At 43.0% G+C, this 8,030-nt stretch overlaps 1 pseudogene; it reads left to right on the top strand.

Annotated features, from left to right (window-relative positions):
• The first annotated feature begins 534 nt into the window (after positions 1–534).
• Positions 535–1,071, top strand: LOC119876546 (annotated as a pseudogene).
• Positions 1,072–8,030: the final 6,959 nt, after the last annotated feature.

Genomic DNA, 8,030 nt, shown 5'->3' with positions numbered 1-8,030 from the left:
GGGTGACTGGGTGACAGGCACTGAGGTCAGCACTTGACGGGATGAGCACTGGGTTTATTCTATATGTTGGCACATTGAACACCAATAAAAAATAAATTTATAATAAAAAAGAAAAAAGAAAAGAAAATTAACAAAATATTCCTTTCACACTGGCAAAAAAATAAAATAATTAGTATTAAATATCCATAGGTGGTAACATGCTATATATTAAAAATTACCTAAATTGGTGAATGGGTTTTAATAAGACATTGAGAGATGCAAAGCTAATTCTGTCCACATGTTAGAACACTTCATATCGTTACATGACATTACAGAAATTTGACCTCAAATGTAATGCAATCATGTTTATGAAACTTGTAAAGAATCTAATCTAAGTCTGGAGCTAACTATATACTCAGAGGACATGCAAATAGGGCCCTCCCTCTACTGATTAAACCAGCCCATCCCCGAACCTGCAGCTGGGAGAGGAGCCCAGACCCCAGCATCCCCAGGGGACATCATTCAGGGATCAGGACAGAACACACACAACTCACCATGGAGTCTGCACTCCATCGGGTTTCCCTTGTTGCTATTTTAAAAGGTAATTCATGGAGAACATGGGACCTTGAGTCTGTGAGTGGAAGTGAGTGAGAGAAACAGGGGATGTGGGACCATTTCCTGACCAGATGTCTTGTGTCTGCAGGTGTCCAGGGTGAGGTGCCACTGGTGGAATCTGGGGGAGAGCTGGTGAAGCCTGGGGGGTCCCTGAGACTCTCCTGTGTAGCCTCTGCATTCACTTTCAGTAGTTACTGGATAAGCTGGGTCCGCCAAGCTCCAGGGAAAGGGCTGCACTGAGTCTCAGTAATTAACAAAGATGGAAGTACCACATACCACGCAGATGCTGTGAAGGGCCGATTCACCATCTCCAGAGACAATGCCAAGAACACGCTGTATCTGCAGATGAACAGCCTGAGAGCTGAGGACACGGCTGTGTATTACTGTGCACACACCGTGAGGGGACCTCAGTTTGAGCTCAGATACACACCTCCCTGTAGAAGGGGATTGGGACGACTAGGAGGTGAACACTCCTGACTAGTTGTCACTTGAAGGGCCAGAAGCAGGTGCAGATGGAGGTTACGGGCTGGTTTCCTGTCAGGGTCTGGGCTTCCTCTCCTTTGAGCAGTATTCCCCAAGGAGTCATATGGTCACATTATCCTGGTCTTATCTATTGAGACTCTGAATTAGAAATATTATTTTTATATGAAAAACACTTATAACATGTACAAAGGACAAAGTTGCTGACACTTGTTGATTACTATCCCTACATGCAAAAAAATTGCAATCTCTCCAGTTACATGAACTAAGCATTTACTGGAGACACACCTGCACTTGTGCGTCGCAGGTCCACTCACCTCAAGGAACAAGCTTGGTGGAAGCAGCATAAAGTGCATGCAGGATAAGAGGCCACAGAAGCATCAACCATCTAAACAAGAGAAGACAGATCCCTGTTGTGGTAACTGAATTGAACAAGCCTCTCTGCAGTGTTGTTAGTAACAACCTGAGAAGGAAAGGGGGTTCCCAGCAGGATGTTGTGTATTTGTGCTGTCTCAGGGTCCTAAACACACACACACACACACACACACACACACACACACATACACAGACAAAAGTATTAAACTTTATCACCTTCACAATCGTGTCTGTTGACAGCAGCACAACCTCTTAGCAAGTCATAAATGCTTGGATGAAACCAGGAAAGGACACAGGCTCAGGGTTTGTGTTGTGGGTCTGTGGTGAAGATGGGATACTGCTTGAGGAGGGGCTTGTGTGGAGTCAGTGTTCCCCCTGCATCAATGCTGATATCAGCTCACTGTGTGTGACCTCTACCATCTCCATGTTGAAAAATAACATCCGTGTGATGGGAGGGGAAGTGGGGCCTGAGGGCAGCACTTAGGTCAGGAGATCCATCCTCATGAAGGGATCACAAAACTTAAATGCCCGGCCTTGGGAAGCTCTTTGCCTCCAGGCCCCATGTGAGGTAAAAGGGAAAGTACCGGCTAGGACGGGGGCGCTCTCCAGACACCACATCTGCCTGCACCTGGACCTCAGACATCCCAGACTCCAGAGCAGGGATAATGAGTGTTGCCTTTTTAATCCACCCACCCTGGGATTGCGGTGACATCACCCAGACACACTAAAACAGGGTCTCTCCTCTGATTTTGTCCTTTACAGCCTGGTACCACGAAAAGACTCAGGTTATGACAAAACAGAGTAGGAAACCGACACCTGGACTCACTGTCCTCAGCCACCCTCCATGCTCCTGTGCTTAGTAGCTGTGCATCGTGTTGGTGCCACACATTCTTCCTACAATGCTGGGGTTTTGAGAACCATTAGTATCCTGGGATTCCTCCCTCTTTACCACTGAGGAGCTTTAAGCCAGCACATGCCCCATGGAAGCAGACATCTACATTTCAGATTTTCCTGTCTGCTGCTCATAATACTTTACAGAATATTCTGGATCAGCCTCCTTCTTGCCCTCTTCGCCACAGCTATATCTCCCCATGACAACATCCACACCTCTTACGTTCAAAAGGAGGTTGATTTTCCACCTGTAGACTTGCAGTGTTTGTTCTCTCAGACCTCTGAATGATTTCATGGGTGATCACAATGAGTCAATAACTATCTATCATATTCCAGGAATAAGACAATCTCAGAGACTCCTGATCCAGGAGTTAAGATCTCTTCCCTCCCAATGCTGTTATAGCAAAGACCGTGTGTGGAAATCCCTCTGCTTTATATGCTGAAGATCAAGAGGGGACTCTGGAATTTTATGTCAAAATCACCTAAATTAATTTCCCTCCCATCTCTTAGCTCAGTCCTGTGGATTCATTTTGTGTTTGAATGTATGTTGTACATTTTTTATTTTGTTTTGCAGTAAATAATGGTGACATATGTGGTCCATGCACATATTCTCCCTAGTGAGTGACATAGAGAGGAAAGCACCTCTCAACATGTGACACGGGCTTCGGGCAGGAGTTTGGACATCCTCCACAAGGACAAGGATTGCGGGAATATTATTATCACAACTCTGTGTCTTCATGCCATTGCTGTAGTAGCACGTTGGATGTTGTGGGCAGCTGGAAGTCCCCCTTATGCATGTGATGCCCTCAGGGATGGAAGCTGCTGGGTCTGGAGGCAGAAGAGAAGTCCTGTCTCATTTGGCAGGGTCAAAGGGACTGACATGAGAAACCAAATTGAGGTGGATCAGGGCAGAAAAGTGGAATTGAATTCCTTAACCTTGACATTTTCTCTAGGTCTGTATCTTCCTCTGTGTGTACAAATACCCATTCTAGCTTCTGCTCCAGAATAACAGCTTTATGACAAAGACGTCACATAGGATGCTGGTTCTGGGTCCTCAGAGAGTGTCTGTGGTGTGGGCTGCGGCCACTGTGCTGTCCTGTTTTGGCTGCTATTTCCTTCAGGCCAGGCGTCTACACAGGCATTCCTTGCCTTCAGTGGGCTGTATGTGGTCCGTGGCCAGAATGTGGTGAGTTTTAACTGGGTGTGCTTTGCTCTGCTTGTTAAATGAGCCCTGATACCACCTCCACTAGAACTGAGGCCCTGCAGAAATCTCTGGGCAGGAGATGTGGGTGGGCAAGGGTGCAGCCGCTCTGGGAAAACATATGTTGTGACATCAGATAGGTAATAGTAAACCTACCCTATGATCCAGCAACTGCACTACTGGACATTTACTATAAGAATACAAAAGTACTGGGACGCCTGGGTGGCTCAGCAGTTTAGCTCATGCCTTCAACTCAGGTCCTGTTCCCAATCTGGTGATCGTGTCTCATATCAGACTCCTGAAAGGAGCCTGCTTCTCCCTCTTTGTCTCAGCATCTTTGCATCTCCCATGAATAAATAAATAAAATCAGTAAAAGGAAAAGAATCCTGAGATACTTGGGTGACTTAGTAGTTGTGCGCCTGCCTTTGGCTCAGGGCATAATCCCAGACTATAGGGGTTGAGTCCTACCTCGGGATTCCTGCATTTAGCCTGCTTCTCCCTCTGCCAATGTCTCTCGCTCTCTCTGTGTGTATGTCTCTCATGAACAAATAAAACAAATGAAAACTTAAAAAAATAAAAGAATATTCAAAGGAAAACAGGACCATTGAAATAAAGACTCACTATTAGTATATATAAAACCAAATATAAAATCAGTGAGGGGGGAACTTGACAGGATAAGCCAACATTCATGTATAAAACAGGCTGAGCCTTGTGTGGACATGTTACACAGGAGGGTACCGACACATGAAGTAAGCCCAGGGGAGAGCACCTCCCACCGGGGTCTGTCAGGGAAATTCACATCAACCACAATGAGATGCCTTATACACTCACCACAAGGGATCAGGTATGAAAGAAACACTGACCAGACCATCCTGTGGAGCATATAGGACACCTGGGCGTCAACCCTGCAAGTAGGAATGAAAAATGAAACAGAAGCCCTGGAAAATCATTTTTTTGTTCCTCTTGAAATTAAAGATGGATAACCTACCACGTGACCAGGGGTCACCTGTGGATCCTGGGGCTGGGGCTACTCTCCCAGCTGCAGGGTCATGTTCCGCTGGTTTAGTCAGTGAAGGGACGGTCCTATTTGGATGTCCTTTGAGTATAAAACCAGCACCAGACCTAGATTTGATTCTTCACAACTATTAACAAGGATTGCTTTACATCTGTAGACCACTGTGTGTAATGAATTCTGACATTATGAAGTGTTCATATCTATGAAAAAATTACCTTTGCATTTCTTTTTGAGTTTTTAAAAATCTGTCATCAATATAGGTTCTTTTAGTGTACAGTATTTTACCTTCTTCAGAATACTTAATCTTACATATATTCTTAACACTGGTGTCAATGTAATAAGGTTTATTAATTACCTTTTAAATACTTTATTGTTAGGGATGCTGGGGTGGCTCAGTGGTTGAGGTCTGCCTTCTTCTCTGGGAGTGATCCTGGAGTCCAGAGATCCAGTTCCACATTGGCCTCCCTGCATGGAGCTTGCTTCTCTCTCTGCCTGTGTCTCTGCCTCTGTGTGTCTTTCACTAATATTTAAATAAAACCTTAAAAATATAAATATTTTTTGTTAGTGTGTGGAAACCTAGATATATTTAGCATGTTTATTTTGCATCCTATAGATTTCCTGAAATTGTTCTTTAAGGATTTGATTTTGTAGCTTGTTGGGTTTGACCTTGCAACAGATCATATCATATGGATACAAAGGTTTTTTCTGATTCTATTGATTTAATTATCTTTTGTTCTTTGTTTCAACATTTTCTGGATTGGAATTCCAGTCATTGCCCCAGTAAGGGTTTCCTTCTCTTCTATATGATTATTTGTCTGGACTAATTATGGTGTAGATGTATGACAAACCTAAGTGGAGATGTATTTCATGTATGACAGACCTAAATGGAGATGTATGTCATGTTGCATGTGCATGCGCTCCCTTGAACACAAAATACAATGACCAAAGTAGGCAGCCCTTGTGCTTCTTACACAACGGGACGTTGGTTTTGTTGAGATATAGGGCTGGGATATTGGGTTTGGGTCATTGAATTAGTGAGGAATCCACAGCCTTCTGGGTCCCACAGATGGTTCTAGTGAAGAGGATGGTTCACCCCTCCCAGTATGTAGAACGAAATTTTCCCAAGGGGGAGATTTATTTCCTTCCATTAGGGTGACACAGGATGTTCACAGTCTCTATACACTGGATGATTCTCGTGTGATTTTATTCACAATAATCCAGGGAACCAGGTGATATATGGGGTGGCACAGTTTATTCCTTCCATATAACATGTTGAATACTCATGGTGGGAATGACCCCCTGTGAGGGTCCTGACTTGACAGAAGGGCTTCAGGTTTTAACTTTGTTTTTAATAAAATAATGTTTATTGGTGTACAATTTTTCAACATACAGAATAACACCCAGTGTTCATCCCGTCAAGTGTCCCCCTAGGTGCCCGTCACCCACTCACCCCCACTCCCCGCCCTCCTCCCCTTCCACCACCCCCAGTTCTTTTCCCAGAGTTAGGAGTCTTTATGTTCTGTCTCCCTTTCTGATATTTCCCACACATTTCTTCTCCCTTCCCCTATATTCCCTTTCACTATTATTTATATTTCCCAAATGAATGAGAACATATAATGTTTGTCTTTCTCCGATTGACTTACTTCACTCAGCATAATACCCTCCAGTTCCATCCACTTTGAAGCAAATGGTGGGTATTTGTCATTTCTAATGGCTGAGTAATATTCCATTGTATATATAAACCACATCTTCTTTATCCATTCATCTTTCATTGGGCACCGAGGCTCCTTCCACAGTTTGGCTATTGTGGCTATTGCTGCTATAAACATCGGGGTGCAGGTGTCCCAGCGTTTCATTGCATCTGAATTTTTGGGGTAAATCCCCAACAGTGCAATTGCTGGGTCATAGGGCAGGTCTATTTTTAACTCTTTGAGGAACCTCCTCACAGTTTTCCAGAGTGGCTGCACCAGTTCACATTCCCAGCAACAGTGTAAGAGGGTTCCCTTTTCTCCACATCCTCTCCAACATTTGTTGTTTCCTGCCTTGTTAATCTTCCCCATTCTCACTGGTGTGAGGTGGTATCTCATTGTGGTTTTGATTTGTATTTCTCTGATGGCAAGTGATGAAGAGCATTTACTCATGTGCATGTTGGTCATGTCTATGTCTTCCTCCGTGAGAGTTCTCTTCATGTCTTTTGCCCATTTCATGATTGGATTGTTTGTTTCTTTGGTGTTGAGTTTAAGAAGTTCTTTATAGATCTTGGAAACTAGCCTTTTATCTCATACGTCATTTGCAAATATCTTCTCCCATTCTGTAGGTTGTCTTTTTGTTTTGTTGACTGTATCCTTTGCTGTGCAAAAGTTTCTTAACTTGATGAAGTCCCAATAGTTCATTTTTGCTTTTGTTTCTTTTGCCTTCGTAGATGTATCTTGCAAGAAGTTACTGTGGCCAAGTTCAAAAAGGGTGTTGCCTGTATTCTCCTCTAGGATTTTGATGTAACCTTGTCTCACATTTAGATCTTTCATCCATTTTGAGTTTATCTTTGTGTATGGTGAAAGAGAGTGGTCTACTTTCATTCTTCTGCATGTGGATGTCCAATTTTCCCAGCACCATTTATTGAAGAGACTGTCTTTCTTCCAATGGACAGTCTTTCCTCCTTTGTCAAATATTAGTTGACCATAAAGTTGAGGGTCCACTTCTGGATTCTCTATTCTGTTGTATTGATCTATGTGTCTCTTTTTGGGCCAGTACGACACTGTCTTGATGACCACAGCTTTGTAGTACAACCTGAAATCTGGCATTGTGAAAACCAGATATGGTTTTCTTTTTTAAAATTCCCCTGGCTATTCACGGTCTTTTCTGATTCCACACAAATCTTAAAATAATTTGTTCTAACTCTCTGAAGAAAGTCCATGGTATTTTGATAGGGATTGCATTGAACGTGTAAATTGCCCTGGGTAACATTGACATTTTCACAATATTAATTCTGCCAATCCATGAGCCAATCCATGAGTATGGAATATTTTTCCATCTCTTTGTGTCTTCGTCAATTTCTTTCAGAAGTGTTCTTTAGTTTTTAGTGTATAGATCCTTTACCTCTTTGGTGAGGTTTATTCCTAGGTATCTTATATTTTTGGGTGCAATTGTAAATGGGATTGACTCCTTAATTTGTCTTTTTTCAGTCTCATTGTTAGTGTATAGAAATTCCATTGATTTCTTGGCATTGATTTTGTATCCTGCCACGCTACCAAATTGCTGTATGAGTTCGAGCAATCTTGGGGTGGAGGCTTTTGGGTTTTCTATGTAGAGTATCATGTCATCGGTGAAGAGATAGAGTTTGACTTCTTTTTTGCCAATTTGAATGCCTTTACTGTCTTTTTGTTGTTTGATTGCTGAAGCTAGGACTTCCAATACTATGTTGAATAGCAGTGGTGAGAGTGGACATCCCTGTCTTGTTCCTGATTTTAGGGGAAA

The sequence above is a fragment of the Canis lupus genome, chromosome 8, assembly GCF_011100685.1.
Source record: "Canis lupus familiaris isolate Mischka breed German Shepherd chromosome 8, alternate assembly UU_Cfam_GSD_1.0, whole genome shotgun sequence".
NCBI lineage: Eukaryota > Metazoa > Chordata > Mammalia > Carnivora > Canidae > Canis > Canis lupus.
The sequence above is the reverse complement of the archived record's forward strand: the minus strand, read 5'-3'. Positions and strand labels throughout refer to the sequence as shown.